We start from the raw sequence: 21,868 nt of genomic DNA, 5'->3' as shown, positions 1-21,868 counted from the left end.
GTGTAGTTAACTTTCTTGTGCTATTTCATTATGTTCTAAATCACTGGTGCTAAGGTTGAGATGAAACCAATGCCACTGCTAGTTAGTTGAAATCATAGATATTGTTCTTGTTGTGCTAGAACTGTTTAGGATAAATTATCCTTCAGGATTGCTTACTCATCTAAGTGATTGATCTGCGGTTAGTTTGTTTTGTGAGAGGACAGCTAATACTAGGATTAGATAATTATCTTAGTGATACTAAACCATCCTCCTGAAACAACCCTTTGATGAGCAGCAGGCTTGAACCTTCACTGCCATCTAGATAGTCAGCAAGCCTAGAAGCTCACTGATATCTACACCAGGGACAAGAGTGATATTGAAATTGAGATTGCCTTAGCATAGGTTATTGGTGGATTCAAGACCTTAGTGTTTTACTTCTTTGTCACTGTTTTACTTAGAGAACTCACTGCTTTTTGCTCACTGTTATTCATTGCCTTTGCTTCTTTGGCTCACTGCCACTGTCACTTACTGTCACTGCTTAGCTTAGAGAATTAGCTTAGGAAATCTTCAATCACACACCCAAGTCCCTGTGGAATGACCCTGTTCTTGCACACAAGCTACAACTGACCCTGTGCACTTGCAGGTATAACATGTAGGCTGCTTCATTGTCTTATTTTCTCACATCTTTAAATGCCTACCAAGTTTTTGGCGCCGTTGCCGGGGACTTGGTGTCGTGTAGTGAAGTCTTTGCATCTTAGTATAAGCATTTAGTGCATCATAACTTGCATTTTCATCTTTTTGCATAATTTTTCATCTTTGCATCATTTTCCCTTGCTGTTCTTGCTGTTCTTGACAGCTTCTGTTGAGCTTTCCAGGTGCTCCTGTTGCTGTGCTGTTGTGACTCTGTTTTTCTTGGCTGAGCCACTTGTTGTTGCTGCTGATTGAGTTGCAGCTGGGCCTGCCACTTGCTGCTACTTTCTTCCTCTTTCCTGTTGCTGCTGCCAGCCTCTGCTGCTGCCAAGACTACTGCTGTAGCTGTTGTGGTGCTCCTGCTTGTGCTGCCTCTGCTGTTGCTGGTGAACTGGTGGAACTGAGGCTATTAGTTTCCCTGTTGCTGCCTGCTGCTGCCTTCTGCACCTATTGCTGTGTGACCTGACCCAAAGCCTGCTGTTGTGTTGTTGCTGCTGCTGCTGATCTGCTCCTGCTGCTAGGCCTGAAGTGGTGCTGCTGCCATTCATAAGCCAAGCCCAACTGGGCCTAAGACAAGAAGGTGATCCAAAGCCCAACTGGGCTTTTGCAACCAAACTGAGCAGCTGGGCTGTGCTTAAGCAAGTAAGCCTAAACCCATTAAGAGAACCCAACCTGTGGGCTTCCATTTTTAATTTGTGGGCTTGTAATAATTTTTCCATTTTTCTGTTGGGCTTGTAATCTTAATTACTTGTGGGCTTGTTTGTTTAATTGCTTGTGGGCTTGTGGTGTTAGATTGATTTGGGCCTGTAGTTTTAAATTAGAAAAACTGAACTTTTGAAAGCCCAACTGGGCCTCAGACCAAACAAGCAACAGTTGGGCTATTTCAAAAGCTACATTGGGCTTCAGTTTGCATACACATTGTGGGCTTAGTTCACCTTCCCTTGGCAAAGCAATTTCTCCCACCAATGTGGGCTTGCTCCCAACACTAAAACCAAAATTTTTGCTCCCAATTAAAAACCAAATTTTTCTACCTCTTTAAAACCAAATTTGCTCCCATCAAAACCAAAAGCTCCCAAATGGGCTTTGTCTTCAAAGTCTAAAACCAAAGTTTTCAAAACCCAATAAACCAAAGTGTTTTCTTTTCCCATTAGGTCCAAATTTTTAAAACCCATTAAAAACCAAATTTCTTTTTCAAACCCGACAAAACCAAATGTTACCCATAAAAACCAAATTTTTCCCAAAAATCCAAACCCATTAAAAACCAAATTTTGGGCTTTGTAACATAGTTACTTAGCTTTTGAGCCAAATCATGTCTAGATCTTGGTCTACAGTTGGGGAATACAACAAATCCCTTAGAGAACTTGCGTATGGACATACTCACGTTATGAACCTCCCATAGACCATGATGTCAATAGTTATAGGAATTATTATGGACATTTTCAAAGTCCCGAGCCTCAATACATGAACCCTAATAACTATTCACACATGCATCATTCACCACAACGTGAAAATGAACATTTTGCTAGTGCCTCACTCACACAATCATCACTGATCGATCAATTAGAAGCTCGAATCGCAGCTTTAGAAATGCAATCACATGAGGAATCTGTCACATCTAATTTTCTTAGGCAACCTGAAATCTATGCATGTCCCGCATGTGGTAGTTTAGACCACCCTGTTGAGAATTGTCATATTTTGCATAATTTTAGGCAATCTAGAGAAAATCCAAGGTATGAAATGCCCATAAATTGTGAGAATGGTAGTCATTGGGACCATAATCAATCCTTTGAGGGTTGCGATCAATATTTTGTAAACCCTAATGACCATGCACACATGTACCATTCACCACAATTTGAACATGAAGAATTTTGTACTCCCATGAATTTAGACTCCACCACAGAAGCTTTAAGACTCAGTAAGCAAAACTTTGATAGATCTACATCACGAATTCATGCATATTTAGATCAGATTTTGCTTCACCTACAAAAGGAGGAAATTCATGAGGAAATGTATGTTGTCCCTAATGAAGTGTCTAGTCCCATTCATGTAAATGATGTTGAATATGAACCTAATTTAGAGGAACATGAATCGACTAATGACACCACCACTGTTAATGAGGACCAATATGCATGCTACCATGATGATGATTATGATGATATGTTAGAAGAACATGAAAATATTGTGGAACCTGTTGGTTCAATAACATATGGCTTCTCGCCCTCGACCTTCATGAATGTTGTTTTTTCTAATACTCATTGTAATTCATATGATTTTGATATTGACATGGGATTCGTACAATTATTCTGCGAAGATGAGCATGACATAGGAATAGTTGAATCTTCTGTAGACACTAATGCTAATATGCATGAAAATATATTTGATGTGTCTGATTCTCTACCTAGGTCACATTGTGATATTTCTCCTGATTTGCCGATGCATGAGAATAAATTTGATTTGATGACTCTGATTGTGATCTTGCCAATTTGTTTGATGATTGTGAGCATGTTGTGACACGTGTAGAAGACTTAGGAGATGTTGATGTGATTAGTAATGATGTGCCTATCGTCCTACATAAGTCACAATCTGATGGCCTTCCACCCAACCTAGATTTGGTTTGTACCCATATTGTCAAACCGACTTTTCTGAGAGTCCCTAATCTAGGTTTGGAACTGTGTGCTTCCCAAGTCCTTTGGACTATTTTGCTTCTAAGTATAATCATTTGAGGACCACAGTTGGAATTAGCATGTTTGCCCGTCCCTAGCAAGTTCATTTGAGTTAGACCTTGTGCATGATGAACCCCCAAAACTGCGAGATTTTGTTTCCAAAATTTTATCCGTTGAAAAATCCAGGTTTGGGGGTAGCTCATTTTGTTTCACAGTTTCACTTGCGTTTATTTCCTGTTATATTTGTGTGAAGCTGTTGAAACCTCTACACTTTGTCTTTTGGGTTGATCCTCAACTCTTTAGATTGTTAGTGTATGGTGAATTTTTGTATATAATCCAGTAGATAAAATTTCTTAAAACCCTTTTGTTCCTTTTGTATATATTTTGCTAATCCAATATGATCTCGGCTGACATATGTTGGATTCTTGCCTTGAATAACGGAGTTCTAATATTGCTTTCGCCGAAATCGGGTATTCTCTTTCCTTTTTCTCTACTCAACATGATCCTCTTCATATGTTGTATTATAATTTTGTTCATATTTTGAAACATTGAGGACAATGTTTAGTTTAGGTTTGGGGGTGAAAAGTAGATACTTTGATAATATGCCATAATTGAAAACAAGAACTCCTTCTTTTTGAAAAAATGAAAAATCAAAATAAAAATAAAAATTGAAAAAAAACATAAAAATGGAGCTCATTTACCTTGAAATGTTGACTCTTGTGCAAATATGTATTATTAGGAGTCTTAGTCTAGATATTTAGGCACCCTGATTCTAGCACAATTCACATAGTGATAAGAAACTTGCACGCGCACGATCTACCAATACATGTATAGCCTCATCTTGAGGTGTTCTAGGAAGTAGTTGCCAATCACTTTAGAATACTGAACGAAACTTGACTAGCTTGTTCTTTGGTTGGTTGGGATAGAAGGTGGAGGTTACATTAAGAAAGACAACCATCGAATTTAACTGGGTGCATCAAAAAGGGCTACCTCTTGCAAAGTGTCATGTAATTTTGTTTCCTTTTGTATATGTATCAAAAGTGTTTCCTTATCAAAAAAAAAAAAAAAAAAAAAAAAAAAATATATTCAAAAAAAAAAAAAAAAAAAAAATGAAAAAAAAAAAAAATCAATCAAGTATTTATCAATTCCATCCTCTCTTGTTCCAAAAATAAAAGAGAGTAGTCAATGTAAATAAGAGTCATGTAAATAGTCATTTGTTGTTTCATTGTAATAAGCAAGGAGGGTGTATGCCATTGATGTACAACGCGAGTAATTGTGAAACATCTCCAACTCATTCACAATTCTCGTAAAGTCCGGACAGCTAGCTAGATTTCGACCTTGGTTCTTAGCCTGAGAAACTATCTCTTGGTGATTAGTAGTAACATCCGATCTTTCTTTACACATGTGTAGATACACTTTACACTCTTATCACATGTCTTTATTTGTTATCAGTGCTAGGATTGTGCCTTGATAGCTAGATTGACATCTCCATTTTGCTGTGAGCTTAAACTGACTTGCACATGTCACATTTGATGGAATCTGAGCTTATATTTTGACCTAGAACTTTGTAGGTACGTTCTAAGCAAACCTTCACGAGACTTCACTCGTCCACTAGGGACACTTAGTGGTTTAAAAGGCTTAGTGCATACGCTAAATGCATTCGAGAGACCAGCGACAGTGGTATAGGTAGGATTTCCTTAGTTTTGTTTTACTTGAGGACAAGTAAAATTCAGGTTTGGGGGTATTTGATGAGTGCTAAAAAGTGCATATTTCTATATATTTTTCTTGGCATTTAACTCATCTTTTGTGCATTAATTCTACATTTTATCCCATATTCTGTATTTTCGTTGTTTTCAAGAATAAATATTTTCTTAATTAATTTTGCATTTTTAGGTACTAAATAAAGCCTGGTTATCTCACGGAGCGAAAAGAGCAAAGAAACGGCAAAGACTCCCGCTAGGAGGAAGCGAAGAATGATGTTTGCAAGAGCCGGATCAACTAGAAGTGGGCTTGAAGAGGAAGAATTGTTCTTAAAGAAGATATGGGCTTGGCATACCCAAGACCCAAAACCCTCACCCAAATCCATTTCATATATCCATACCCGTTTCCCTTTCTAGCCGTCAGATTGGATCATCTCAGCATCCTACGGTCGCAGCATCGCCGTACATCAAAGTCTGAAGCTCCTGTCTAACACTACAGCACCTAACTCCATCTGGAGCCGTCAGCTTCGTTGTATCACTTAATCCAACGGTCGCTCAGAGCTTGTTTACATCGTGCCGTTCGATTCAATTAGTAAGTGATTATCCAACGGATCTCCTCGCTGCGCATCAACTTCAGATGATTCCGCTCAACACCTTAGCCATCGAACCCATCGACCTAAACCAAACACACCCTTCTTCCCAAACATCGAGTTCTTCTCCTCCACTCCGTCTGCAGAGAAAACTCTGCCATCTCCATCACCACCATCTCTTCCATCTCCACCTCGAACACCACCACTACCACCTTCCCCCGACAAACTCAGTATTCCATCACCACCCTTGTCTCTTCCTTTCTCGTCTGTAGCATCGAGTCCTGATGCTACAAACTCGACAGTGAGAGAAGCTAGGGTTCACAGAAGTCTAGGGCTAGGCCAACAGCGCAACAATAGCAGGAAGAGCATCAGAGGGACATCAATAAGCATGGGTCGAGCAGAATTCACACATGGGTATGTCGAATTTGATTTTCCCCAAAAAGTTAGGGTTTGCAAATTTTAGGGTTTTGTGAATTAGGGATTTTGTTGTAAGCTATAAATAGAAACTGATGTAGAATGTTAAAAGGGTTCTTGGGTCATCCGAGAAACCCCCTAATTGGGTTAATTTGATTTTTCAATCCAATGCATATCTTCTTCTTATCCACTGTTAATGTCTGTTGTGTTAGTGTTCAATGTTTTGTTAATGTTTAAGCTTCAAGTATGTTTTGTCATGTGTAGTTAACTTTCTTGTGCTATTTCATTATGTTCTAAATCACTGGTGCTAAGGTTGAGATGAAACCAATGCCACTGCTAGTTAGTTGAAATCATAGATATTGTTCTTGTTGTGCTAGAACTGTTTAGGATAAATTATCCTTCAGGATTGCTTACTCATCTAAGTGATTGATCTGCGGTTAGTTTGTTTTGTGAGAGGACAGCTAATACTAGGATTAGATAATTATCTTAGTGATACTAAACCATCCTCCTGAAACAACCCTTTGATGAGCAGCAGGCTTGAACCTTCACTGCCATCTAGATAGTCAGCAAGCCTAGAAGCTCACTGATATCTACACCAGGGACAAGAGTGATATTGAAATTGAGATTGCCTTAGCATAGGTTATTGGTGGATTCAAGACCTTAGTGTTTTACTTCTTTGTCACTGTTTTACTTAGAGAACTCACTGCTCTTTGCTCACTGTTATTCATTGCCTTTGCTTCTTTGGCTCACTGCCACTGTCACTTACTGTCACTGCTTAGCTTAGAGAATTATCTTAGGAAATCTTCAATCACACACCCAAGTCCCTGTGGAATGACCCTGTTCTTGCACACAAGCTACAACTGACCCTGTGCACTTGAAGGTATAACATGTAGGCTGCTTCATTGTCTTATTTTCTCACATCTTTAAATGCCTACCAATAATCAATATGTGCAGTTGTCAATTGTTCAGAAGTTTACTACCGGGAGAACTTATTGCTGGTGTGATTTTACATGGAAGAAAGATGGACTTTGGGTTCAAAAAAGGTATCTGGTCTATAAAGGTGGAGATCGTTACTGTGAGAATGGTTGTTCATGGGCAGCACGTCAATATGGAATTTATCGATATAATCGTGGTCTTAACCAATGGCAGCTCGTTGTATCTTGGTATACTTAAAACCTATTGAAAAGTTAAAGTTTAAGAATAAAAGCGAATGATGATGACAAAATATTTTGTGTATTTGGTTATACTTTATACATAAGTTGCATGAGAAATAAAATTAATACTACGATGCATGAGATGAATAAAATAATATAATTTCGACTCAAAATTTTCATTTTTATGGCTTACACCCTCTATGAATTATGTGTCTTATTTTTAGTGTTATCGTTTCAATTTTGATTTTTTAAAATATATTATTTAAAAAATAATAATATTCTTTTTTAATATGTAGAATTTGGTAGTATGCTTAAAACATAGCCATTCTCAATAAAGACAACAACTAGGTTTTACTATTTACGTTGTTACGAGAAGAACAAGATGACATACTAGCCAAGGGATCTTAAACAGATGGAAAATAGTTATTGATAATATCAGTGATATTTTTGCAACATGTTCATTTCCATGGACTTATTGTTGTGTACACTACCAAATGGCTTCTTGCAATATTTAAGTATCGAATGATGTTTAACAGCTTCCTACTGATAACTCATTCGGCTCGCTAATTATATTTTAAGAATTTTTTTGAAGGATCCTGAAAATGATATTATTTTACACTTTATTCATTCTAAGATGAATGAGACGTGTACTTTGTTGTTATTATTTTTTAAGAAACTCTTTGACCCTCGAATTTGGGATATCATCTGAATTTTTAGAGCTTAACCATTGTCTAACAATTTTACACCAAGCACATTTAGTGAAACTCTTTGAGCTCCAAATTTGGGGTATCCTTCTTACTCTCGATTCATAGGTTTCAACAAACAGTCGATATTTTACTATTAAAGGTGTCGTACTTTTTAATCGAAACATGATCGAAAGTAAAAATCACTTTTTGATATGGATTCTACTTACGCTTATGAACTCCGTTAATTGGCTACTTCTCAAGATGCTGAGAAAATGGCTACTCTCAAAATGCTGCACCAACTAATGTCTACTTCTCGAGCTGCTGCACCAACTACCGCTCCTCAAGATGTTGCACCAATACAAAGAAAATCAACTAGATAAACAAAAGCTCCGGAAAAACTAAAGTATTTCTTTATTTATCATGCGACTACATATCCTATACAAAAGTACTTATCATTAATAATATTTCACAAACTCATTCTACTTTTCTTACTGCTTTATCCAGGGAGGACGAACCAAAGAATTTCAAAGAAGCAAATGTGAGTCCAGTTTGGAGGAAAGCTATGCAGAAAGAATTAATAGCTCTTGACGAGAATGAGACTTGGATTATTATTCGCCTACCGCAAGGAAAAACGGTTGTTGGTTGTCGTTGGATATACAATATAAAGTACAAAAGTGATGGAAGAGGATTCATTCAAATATATGGAGAAGACTATAAAGAAACATTTTCTCCGGTGGCAAAAATGAATACTTTTAGAGTTTTAGTGTCAATTGATGCAAATCATGGATGGAAATTATTTCAGATGGACGTAAAAAAAATGTGTTTTTACATGGAGATTTAAAAGAAGAAGTTTGTATGAGTGTACCCCTGGCCATCCAACATGCGTAACTTATTTCATATGGAAGTAATTGGGCGCAGTGTGCAAACTTAAGACAGCGATATATGGTCTAAATAAATCACCACGAGCCTGATACACAAAGCTTAGTTCAGTTTTTATGCAGCATGGTCTTAAACAAAGCGGTGCAGATCCGAATTTATTTTTCAGATGAAGCACATCAGTTATTATTGTGGTTATAGTCTATATAGATGACATAGTAATAACAGGTGATGATCACTTGGAAATTACAAGCCTCAAAACTCTCTTGCATTATAAATTTCCTATGAAGGATTTAGGAATCTTAAAGTATTTCCTTGGTTTAGAAATTTCCTACTCAAAGAAAGACATTTTTATAAATCAAAGAACGTATACATTGGATTAGCTAAGGAGACAGGGAACTTGGGCATAAAACCGTCAGACACACCTATCGATTGCCCGAAAAAACTTGATAAAACTGGTGATTTGATTCCTGATGATTCCTGATGGTGGTCAATTTCAAAGATCAATGGGAAGGCTTATATATCTCACAATTACAAGACCAGACATCTCTTATGCCATAAGTATGGTAAGTATATTTATGCATGCTCCTTGAAAAAGCGGGGTACAACAACCACACCCAATATTTCGATTAGAAATTTGCATGGACTAACTCCAATATACTTTCAAGAGAATCAACTAGACTCAAACTTAATAAAGTATATCAAAGAGTTATAATATCTCGATCTCTCGATTTAATTCATACTCAAGCAAATAGAAATCTGCGAGTCTAATTAAATACAACAGAGATAACTTGGATGGTACCAAAGACCAATATCCAAGTGTCAATCAATGTAAATCAACAACCAAAGGTTGGGTATTCTAATTGATTGATTTAACGCACAACCTGTGATATTTCAATTATATAACAAAATATAATGCGGAAAAGAAATAGCACAGACACCAGAAGTTTTGTTAACAAGGAAACCGCAAATGCAGAAAAACCCCGGGACCTAGTCCAGATTGAACACACACTGTACTAAGCCGCTACAGACACTAGCCTACTACAAACTAACTTCGGTCTGGACTGTAGTTGAACCCCAATCAATCTCACATTGATCCAAGGTACAGTTGCGCTCCTTATGTCTCTGATTCCAGCAGGATACTACGCACTTGATTCCCTTAGCTGATCTCACCCACACCTAAGAGTTGCAACGACCCAAAGTCGAAGACTTTAATAAACAAATTTGTATCACACAAAAAAATCTACGGTAATAGATAAATTTGTCTCCCACAGAAATACCTACGAGTTTTGTTCCGTATTTTGATAAATCAAGGTGAACAGGAACCAATTGATAACTCGGACTTATATTCCCGAAGAACATCCTAGTATTATCAATCACCTCACAATAATATTAATCGACGCGGCGAAAGAAGATATTGTGGAATCACAAACGATGAGACGAAGATGTTTGTGATTACTTTTATATCTTTCCTATCGGAGATATCAATCTCAATCCAATCGTTACGATTGTAATCAATATGATAGAAACAGCAAGATCAGATCACTCAACTACACGAAAGTAGTATCGGCCTGGCTTCACAATCCCATTGAAGTCTTCAAGTCGTTAACCTACAGGGTCTCGGTAGAAACCTAAGGTTAAAGGAGAATCGACTCTATATTATATAACTAGTATCACACATGAGGTGTGGGAATTAGGTTTCCCAGTTGCTAGAGTTCTCCTTTATATAGTCTTTCAAATCAAGGTTTGCAATCAATGTTTGCTTAGTAACAAAGCATTCAATATTCACCGTTAGATGAAAACCTGATTAGATTCAAGCTAATATTTCTCAACCATTAGATCGAAAACTTAGCTTGTTACACACAAATGAAATTCATGTTTTAGGTTTGTGTAACCGTACCCAAACATGTACATTTAGTTGGTTCAACAGTAGTTAACCAAATGGTTAGCCATATGAGCACTTCCATATTAACCATATTCTTCTTCACCATAACTAGTTCAAATGACTCAAATGAACTAGTTAGAGAGTTGTTTAATTGCTTAAATCTTATAGAAGTATACAAGACACAATCGAAGCAAAAACGATTTGATTCACTCGAATCGATTCATGAAATTTATAGCCACGGTTTGCAAACTTGCATTCCTTAGTTAATATAAGTATAAGTTCACGAATAATCGTTTTTAGAATATAAACAACCTAAGTACGCGGACTTAAGTACCCGGGATAATTTTGTAAATAGTTTACAAACTCCAATAGATTTTTTCGGGAAGAGAACCTCCGACAGTACGCGGACTGGTTTCGCGGCCGATCATTTCTTTTTCTGGTATACAAAATAGGGTACTTCACTAAGTCCATTATTATGAAATATCGAATCAGATTGTTTACACTTACTTAAGGGATGCCCTTAAATCATGCGCTTGAGCCTGCGCCTACACCTCTACTCTTTAGTGCCGGGGACAGAAGAAAATATCGACATCCAGGTTGAACGAGAGATTCAGTATAATGGAGGGGTCTGATACCCGCGGCTCTTTAGTAAATGATACCTTCTGGAGCACCCTTTTCATATGCTTATATTCCAAGATATGCTCCACCTGAAGATCAAGGAACTGGAAGTATAAGTCATGACATTCTTTCGATACTTTCAATTGGACTAGCCCTAGGAATTGCGTCATATCCGGCCAGAGGGATTTATTGCAGGCTCCCGGCCCTGCGAATGTCAGATGCAAAGCCTCGGACCTCATTAAGATCATATTGGCATACTCTTCCAAAAAACAAAGAGCAGACCCCAGTGAAGACGGGAGTCAAGGGTCCATAGTATAGTCAGTTGAAAACCCCCCGCAAGCCGCGGTCGTTCAGAAACAAGCAAGACGAGGAAACCTAGGGGTACTCTACAACAAGACGAGGAAGCCTAGGGAAGGAAAAAGATATCGTGATGTAAGTCCATGATTCCTTGCATCATAGGTGTAGCTGCATCTTGAGATCCTAATTGCCATGGTTCCGCAACATCAGAAAGAGCGATTGTGGGGAAGATCCTTTCTATCAAAATCATTGGTTTAACTTCATTTTTTAACTGCTCTGGGAGAGAGACTTGCCTTCTCAAAATCAGGAAATCACCACGCGGGAGCATCCACCTTTAATTTTAAAGAGAGGGTTCGAAAACATATTTATTCTGACTTAGAGGAGAAATGCATTGGAGTACCGATGTCTATCATGCACCCGAATATACATATGGTAACGTTCATCTTTTACCAAAAACAAGTCATTTATGGATATTGTTGGGGGGGTTGTGCAGATCCAGTATAGTTCATTTTTCACTCGGCAAGGATCAAGATCAAATGAATGTTCATTCTATGTTTTCTAAACAAATATATACGCCTAGCCTCTCAGTGACTAATGATCAAGTGAAACAGAAATTTTGTAGTTCGGAGTCTTCTAGTACGGTGGGCGGGGGGTTCATGATTATTCAGGTCTTGATCGAATCATGTGCAACTGTCATTGTAATTTCATATATCCTCCCATTCTCCACGAGAGTTATGATTTATTGGGAAAGAGATAGAAGAGTCAAGACCGGGCTCCCTAATACAATGTTTAGACGATCCATTCCGGATCGATCGAATCGCCTATCGATAGATAACAGGTTGCTTCCAAGCTCAAACCCTTATTGATATAGTAGTCTTCTCCGCCCCTTTCAAATAAAGTAGAGGGAGAGAACTGGAAGAGAGAAGGAAAAAGAGTTGGCATAATTTATTGAAAAGAATGGGTGGAAGCAAAGCGAGCCCTTGCTCTAGGTTGGTCAAGTGCGCAAAGCATTCCCAGGGAAAGACTCGAGCTCTGAAAACTCTTTAGAAGGCTAGATTTAAGATAGTTCTTAAAAGTTAACTAGTGACTAGAATGAAGTCGTAACAAGCATCGATTTAATTGAGTCCTTCTTTATTATATTATTAAGAAATGGGAGTTTTATTTACTTTGGAGAAATTCTCTTTTTCAAAAGGCATCTCGTTACTACATGGATCACTATTGGACCCTTGGGAACCATCACAAGGACGGCCGGCCTATATATTTGAAGGAGAATGTCGTGTCGTCCAGAGGAGCCTCTAAGAAGGTAACTCAGAACCTAGAATAAGGTGACTCGCCCAGACAGCTGACTCCTTAGAAAGGAATAGCCAGATGTCTGGTCCATCTCATAAATCTTATCGATCGGAAACCTGGAGATGGACGACCACGGTCCCAACCTTACCAGCCCTACTTTTTATGATGACCTGGTCGCGAGAGTACGATACATTGGTGTAAAAGATTGAGTGGTAGCTATCAAAGAGATGTTAAAGGGTGCCAGAAAGCACAGTATTTAGATATAGTCTTTCGAGGAGAATAAATTATAAAGAAGTGAAACTAGGAGAGGATCCAATTCCTTGTGGGGGTTCGGATTCCTACGAGTGAGTATAAAAGTGTTCAATGACTTAGAAATTAAGGCGTAATAGTGTGGATAAGCATAAATGCAAGTTCTCTCTGTTCGGTTTTCCTGAGCAGCAAAGTACGCATACTTTGGTTCAAGGAATAGGGACTTATACATGTATGTGTTACCACACAATGCTTATTTCAAACAATGGTTATATAATCTAAACTCTCATTTCAATCATTCAAACATTCTTAGAGGACGTTATATAGTTGTTATTCACAAACCATTTTTTGTCAAAGCCATTTTCAAGTGATTGAAACATAACATGACTTTCGTTACTAGGTAAAGATGAACTTGGCCAAAGCGAAAGCTTACCAACACATATTTCGAGAAATAGATAAGCGAGATAAACTCAGCTCGAAATAGCAAATGTGTATAATCAAAGTCTATATAGCAAAACGACTTTTGTCTCAAGATAGGAGATAGAGTAGATAGACTTTAGACGGATAGATAAGTTTAAGTCTCCACATACCTTTTAGTCGATGAAGTTCCACCAGTTCCTTGAGTAGTTATTCGTCTTGTATGATGATCGCCATGGAGTTCTTGAGCTCGACTACACTTTCTATCCTAGTCCGAGAGTTATCTATAGTAGACTAGAAATCAAGACTCATAGTATTGATCACTAACATTAAAAAACATGCTTGAGATAGCAACGCATGCGAGTTCGACCGAGAAGTTCTCTAACAATCTCCCCCTTTGTCAATTTTAGTGACACAAATATCAATACATATGGGATACAAAAATCGATAAATAAACTTTTGTAGTTCTTCTTCCACATGCCTAATCTTCAACATTACTCGAAATCTTCGTCACTTCCAAGTACTCCAATGATTCCAAAGGTTGTAAGTTTAGCATCATCGTTGTTGAAAATCCGTAGCTATAACAATGAGAAAACAAGAATTCTCAATCATTGTTATACAGTGTCATAGTATTATTATACAACATAAAAGTTCATTTGTATCACAACTTCGACAACAATACTATGGTGATATGTATCACTCCCCCTTAGTCAATACTCCACCTCACATGGAAACCACTCCCCCTTACATAATGATCCGAAAACTATATGTATTTGTAGTGTGAACTACACATTAATTCTCCCCCTTTTTGTCAATAAAATTGGCAAAGGTACGAAAACGGGATCCTAATGAAAATTTTCATAGAGACATTTCATGACCAAAAGAAAGCATATATCAACTTATTTAGGTGCAATCATATAGCCGAAGCTAAATGCTTTTATCAAGGAGTTTATAAAGATACAAGATAACTCCTATAATATTCCATAGCCGCACTCCCCACAAAGATTTGACAATTAAGCACTAGTTCAATTAAGAACTCTCCCCCATAATATGTCATTCCCGAAAGAACAACAAGAGCGACCTTAATTTCATAAGAAAAAAAGGATTTCTTTGGACATAACAAATCGTATACGAATATGAATTTGAATCCAAAAATACTCAATTAGATTAACCACAAGAGAATCCATAATTAATCTAATCGGAATTGCTCGACATAAGAGAACTTACGGAGCCTCACAATATATACATAAAATATGGATCAGGGAAGATCAATACTGCGGAATAGACAAGTATTCATTTTATTTTCCATCACTATTTGCACAATGACATATAATAGACATAATCCTTGTAAACAAAAGCTCATCCTATCTTCCATCAATATTTTCATAATGACATAATAGGATTCGAACTTTTGTGATGTCAAAAGCTCATTCATTCTTTTATCAATACATGCATATCGACATACGAAAGACTTAACTTTTGACAAGGTATGGGAAAATCATAGTTCACGGACGCAAACACACATATCCCATAAAAAATTGCAATATATAAAACCATAAAGATTAATACTGCAAAAATCATCTTCCAAACAATTTTAGAATTTAAACAAATAAACCTAAAAACATGAAGATGAAAACGTTGTACATAACTATGTGTAATCACAATAATGGCTATTACAAACTCTAGTTATTCTTCTAAACAAAATAAGAAAAGAAGATTTACTAGACGAATAAAATCAACAAGCTAAAAACAAAAAAAGAACATACTCATATGCCAAAGCCGAACACGAACCGAAGTCAAATAGACGGTTCACTATCCTCATGAGCCTTGAGGTCTTTGAGCTTGTGATCGACTGCATCTACTGCATCTTTAGAAAAGATATCCTCATTGAGAAGGTCGTTAACTTGTGCTTTTATGAGACCAAGGGTCATGCGTAACCTTTTCCAACTCGGTTCTTAACACATCAAGACTTTTCAAAGTATCAACAAGATGCAGTTTTTCTTCCTCAAAGTATTTAAGAAAATCATGAACCACTTCAGCAGAGACCATATCCCCATTCTTAATATCCTCATGTGTGTAGGCATAGTAACATGAGGCATTGGGATGATCATCTTCAACTAGGGTTCTTTTCTTCCTCCCTTTGGACTCAAAACCAATACCTTTATCAAGAAAGCCTCTCGCAAAACCACCAACATGTGAAGAAGAAAAGGATGACATTCTTGACAAACCACAAAATAACCCAGAGTATGCAAACGTGACTCAGAGGTTTGGTATTTAATGGTTTCTTAGGAAGGGTAGTTTTTAGGGTTTTCAAACAGTTGACTCGTAATGGTAACACGGGTACACGTACGAATACACTTGACCCAACCAAGATTTTATAAAAAAACTCTGCTACAAGAAATTGCAAATGGCTCAATAAATTTCATAACTTCAGAGAAGCAATTTAGAGCAAAAATGTAGCAGGCAACGTAGATGCAATAAGAATTGCATTAAAATAGAGAAATGATACTAGACACAAATACTATTTAGGCAATATTGTCTGCAGACACTAGTTTAGCTATAAACGATAAGAAGATAGCTCAACTAAGCAGAACACCAAACCAAATTGCCACAATATACCTGATTTTTACACCTCTTGCTCAACAAGATTTTTTTTTGAGCAAGTTCTTGACTCTTGTGATTAATTAGCACAAGTATAAGGTCTTAGCTCATTAAGAGAATTGTGTTTACGATCTAATCTCTTTTTCCTTTCGAATCTAGAAAGGGATCCTTTTTGATGTGAGAAATTATCATAAAACATACTGTCATCAAAATATGAGACATAGTTTGAATCCTTACCAGAAGATTTTTGTCTCGAGAGGATAGACAACCTGTTAATAGTTTCTTTATAACCTTTAATCATCTCCTTCAGGTTATCATTAATATCATCATTTTTTCTCCTTTCTCCTGGAATTTTGTTCTCACCTAAGGTAACGTTATCTTCTTTATTAACAGAAGACAAGACTTGATCTTTCCTTAGACGTTTTTTGTTAAGACGACTGTTCTGCTTTTGAGTGTTCGAGGAACTCATTGAACTAACCTTCTTGGTAGCGTACACAGGGTAAGTACAAAAACCAATTGGTTAAAACATACGAATGTCAGTTACACCTTTGAGAATTAAGTTTAAGGTGTGTTGAAGTTTAACAAAGGAATTTTTATTCAACCTAGAGTTTCCGTTTTGTTTAACAGAACCTTTTGCCTCACAAAAGAGACATACTTTCTGATCACAAGGGTGATTAGATAGTACAGTCTTAACAGTCTAGTTAGGATATTTCTTCCTTCCAAGTGATGTGGAACTTCCTTGATTAGAGGAGGAGACGAACACATCTTTTCTGATAGGAAGGGATTTTGATTTTACTTCTGGAGCTGGAACTTTTTCAGTTGTAGCAGAAGTACATGGTATATTAGACTTCTTAGAGCATCCTTGAATTGAGAGTTTACTCAAGCGATGTTCAATTTCCAAAGCATCATTTTTAAGGCTTGCCTCAAGAGACATACGTGAAGAGTGATCTTCAGTATTTTCTTTGAAATTGCAGTCTCTTACAACACCAAGAAGAACATTGACATGGTTTTTCTACCGATTAAATTTATCGTCTTGGATTCTAACAAGATTTAGAATAAACTCACTCTCTTCAGTTGCTTTCCTTTCATCAATAGAGATGGACTCTTTTGAAGGGTAATCGGGATAACGCATGTCGTTGTCTGTCTGTCTCATCAGAAAACAAGGTTCGTCTATATTTGAGATCGACGAATCTTTCTCTTTAATAGATGGAGTTGAGAAATAACTTTTGTTTCTGGTGACGCGTTTATCATAGATAGTACTCTTGTCCATAGAGTCAGATCCCTACAAACACAGACTTGTAAGGTCTTTAAACGTGTTTGCCTGCTCTGATACCAATCGAAAAAGCGGGGGTACAACAACTACACCCAATATTTTGATTAGAAATCTGTATGGACTAACTCCAATATACTTTTAAGAGAATCAATTAGACTCAATCTTAATAAAGTATATCAAATAGTTATAATATCTCGATCTGTGGATTTAATTCTTACTCAAGCAAATAGAAATTTGCGAGTCTAATTAAATACAATCAGAGATAACTTGGATGGTACCAAAGACCAATATCCAAGTGTCAATCAATGTAAATCAACAACCAAAGGTTGGATATTCTAATTGATTGATCTAACGCACAACCTGTGATATTTCAATTATATAACAAAATATAATGCGGAAAAGAAATAACACAGACACCAGAAGTTTTGTTAACAAGGAAACCGAAAATGCATAAAAACCCCGGGACCTAGTCCAGATTGAACACACACTGTATTAAGCCGCTACAGACACTAGCCTACTAAAAACTAACTTCGGTCTGGACTGTAGTTGAACGCCAATCAATCTTACACTGATCCAAGGTACAATTGCGCTCCTTATGTCTCTGATCCCAGCATGATACTACGCACTTGATTCCCTTAGCTGATCTCAACCACAACTAAGAGTTGCTATGACCCAAAGTCGAAGACTTTAATAAACAATTTTGTATCACACAGAAAAGTCTACGGTAATAGATAAATCTGTCTCCCACAGAAATACCTACGAGTTTTGTTCCGTATTTTGATAAATCAAGGTGAACATGAACCAACTGATAACCCAGAATTATATTCCCAAAGAACAGCCTAGTATTATCAATCACCTCACAATAATCTTAATCGACGCGGCGAAAAAAGATATTGTGGAATCACAAACGATGAGACGAATATGTTTGTGATTAATTTTACATCTTGCATATCGGAGATATCAATCTAAAGCCAATCGTTACGATTGTACTGAATACGATAGAAACAGCAAGATCAGATCACACAACTACAAGAAAGTAGTATCGGTCTGGCTTCACAATCCCAATGAAGTCTTCAAGTCATTAACCTACAGGGTCTCGGTAGAAACCTAAGGTTAAAGGAGAATCGACTCTAGCTTATACAACTAGTATCACATAGGAGGTGTGGGGATTAGGTTTCCCAGTTGCTATATTTCTCCTTTATATAGTCTTTCAAATCAGGGTTTGCAATCAATGTTAGCTTAGTAACAAAGCATTCAATATTCACCGTTAGATGAAAACCTGATTAGATTCAAGCTAATATTTCTCAACCGTTAGATCGAAAACTTAGCTTGTTACACAAAAATGAAATGCACGTTTTAGGTTTGTGTAACCGTACCCAAACATGTACATTTAGTTGGTTCAACGGTAGTTAACCAAATGGTTAGCTATATGAGCACTTCCATATTAACCATATTCTTCTTCACCATAACTAGTTCAAATGACTCAAATGAACTAGTTAGAGAGTTGTTCAATTGCTTAGATATTATAGAAGTATACAAGACACAATCGAAGCAAAAAATATTTGATTCACTCGAATCGATTCATGAACTTTATAGCTACGGTTTGCAAACTTGCATTCCTTAGTTAATATAAGTATAAGTTCACGAATAATCGTTTTTAGAATATAACCAACCTAAGTAAGCGGACTAGGTACGCGGACTTAAGTACCCGGAATAAGTTTGTAAATAGTTTACAAACTCCAGCAGATTTTCTCGGGAAGAGAACCTCCGACAGTACGCGGACTGGGTACGCGGACTCTGTTTCAGTTTTCCTGAGCAGCAAAGTATGCATACTTTGGTTCAAGGAATAAGGACTTATACATGTATGTGTTACCACACAATGCCTATATCAAACAATGGTTATATAATCTAAACTCTCATTTCAATCATTGAAACATTCTTAGAGGACGTTATATAGTTGTTATTCACAAACCATTTTTTGTCAAAGCCATTTTAAAGTGATTGAAACATAACATGACTGTCGTCACTAGGTAAAGATGAACTTGGCCAAAATGAAATCTTACCAGCACATATTTTGAGAAATAGATAAGCGAGATAAACTCGGCTCGAAATAGCAAATGTGTATGATCAAAGTCTATATAGAAAAACGACTTTTGTCTCAAGATAGGAGATATAATAGATAAAATTTTGAGTGATAGATAAGTTCAAGTCTCCACATACCTTTTAGTCGATGAAGTTCCACCAGTTCCTTGAGTAGTTCTTCGTCTTGTATGATGATCTCCATGGAGTTCTTGAGCTCAACTACAGTTTCTATCCTAGTCCGAGACTTAGCTATAACATACTAGAAATCAAGACTTATAGTTTTGATCACTAACATTGAAAAACATGCTTGAGATAGCAACGCATTCGAGTTCGACCGAGTAGTGCTCTAACACTCCTACATTTAGTCACATGAATGCAGTTAATATAATTCTGCAGTACCTTAAAGGCTCCCTTGGAAGAGATTTTCGGATGCATAATAATGGAGATAGTTCAATTACTGGCCATTATTCCATTTCTATTTCAGCCTATACGGATACAGATTGGGCTAGATGTCCAGTTGATCGAAGGTCAGCCATAGGATATTGTACGTTCGTTGGGGGAGAATCTGGTTACATGGAGGAGTAAAAAACAAAATGTAGTTGCTCGATCAAGTGCGGAAGCAGAATACTAGCCATGGCGTTAACAACATGCGAAATAACTTTGCTCCGAGCCTTATTACGAGATTTAGGTTTTGTATCAACTCAACCAACCAAGATGTTTTGCGACAATCAAGCTGCTATGCACATTGACTCGAACCCCATCTTCCACGATAAAACAAAACATATTGAATTTGATTTCCACTTTGTTCGTGAAAAATTGAAAGTCATTGTTGTCAGTACACCGTTTGTTCCTAGTGCTTTGCGGTTGGCCGATATTTTTACGAAGGGATTATCCGCTGGAAAAGGTAAAGAGATATTAGGCAAGTTGGGCTCGATAGACATCTATGTGCAAACTTGAGGGGAGGGGGGGTATTGGCGAAGAATAAGGAAGTATTGACACTTGAAATATATTGATGGTATATTATTATATTGTTTCCTTATAACAGTTTACCAGTTAACAAACTTAGTCCCTTTAGGATATCGTATCTTCTCTGTAAATGGATGATGTACCATCCATTTAAAAGTGGTACTCATGTATAATCTCTATTATACTGTGTAACAGATTCTTAATAAGAAAGAATCATCTCTTCTCTTGTGGATGTAGGCTTAAAGAGACGAACCGCGTTAATCATTTGTGTTTATGTTTAATCTTCACTCGTGCCAACTGATTCTTCAAGATATAGAGCCGACGCTTTCTCACTAGTTTAAAAGTGGTGTAATTTGTGAGTACAAGATATCCACAACGGTAAGAATAAAACAAATTCGTATTAGTAACCTTATTATTGGAGCCTCTATGCAGTCCTTTTCTTTTGTAATATGAGCTCTGTCATTGTTTTTTTAATAGAAAAACTTAGACAGAAGGTCTAAGAGCCATACATGGAATTAGCAGTGCTTGTGCCAAGCCTGCTTTCATTGTTCTTACAAGAGATAGCTAGATTAAGAGTATCCAAATTTTGAAGTCTATGGATAAATTTAAGACTAGTTAACACAAAAGATATTGGTTTAATTCTTGAGTAATTGTCTTCCTTATTATTTCCTGAGTCCTCATAGTAACTTAGATTGAATCTTCCCTTGATAGCCTGGCAGTATAGAGACTAAAATCTTAAAAGAATTTCCCTGGATTCAACATGTACTTCAATTTTTGTTAGAGAATATCTCGGTCGACCTCGCATGCGTTGATATATCAAGCATGTTTTTCAATGTTAGTGATCAAAACTATGAGTCTTGATTTCTAGTCTATTATAGCTAAGTCTCGGACTAGGATAGAAAAGTGTAGTTGAGCTCAAGGACTTCATGGCGATTCATCATACAACGACGAAGATCTACTCAAGGAACTATGGAACTTCATCAACAAAAAGGTATGTGGAGGCTTGAACTTATCTATCATTCAAAAGTCTATCTATTCTATCTCCTACTTCTTATGAGACAAAAAGTCGTATGCTATATAGACTGGATCATACACATTTGACATTTCGAGCTGAGTATTCACTACTTATCTTTTTATCGAAATCGTGTGTTGGTAAAGCGTTTTGCTTTGATCAAGTTTATCTTCACCTAGTGACGAAAGTCATGAAAAATTTCAATTACTTTGAGAATTGCTCTGACATGAAACGGTCTGTGAATAACGGCTATATAACGTCCTATGAGAATGTCTCAATGATTGGAATGAGAGTTTATATTACATAACCATGTATTCCTTAATCCGAAGTTTTCGAACTTTGATGATTGAGAGAAACCGGAGGAATTGGTTTTGCCAAGTCCGCGAACTGATGGAAGTTCTCTTACCGATAATTTCTGCTGGGATT

This window comes from Papaver somniferum, chromosome 1 (genome assembly GCF_003573695.1).
Source record: "Papaver somniferum cultivar HN1 chromosome 1, ASM357369v1, whole genome shotgun sequence".
In the NCBI taxonomy this organism is placed as follows: domain Eukaryota; kingdom Viridiplantae; phylum Streptophyta; class Magnoliopsida; order Ranunculales; family Papaveraceae; genus Papaver; species Papaver somniferum.
Note: the sequence above shows the minus strand (reverse complement) of the source record.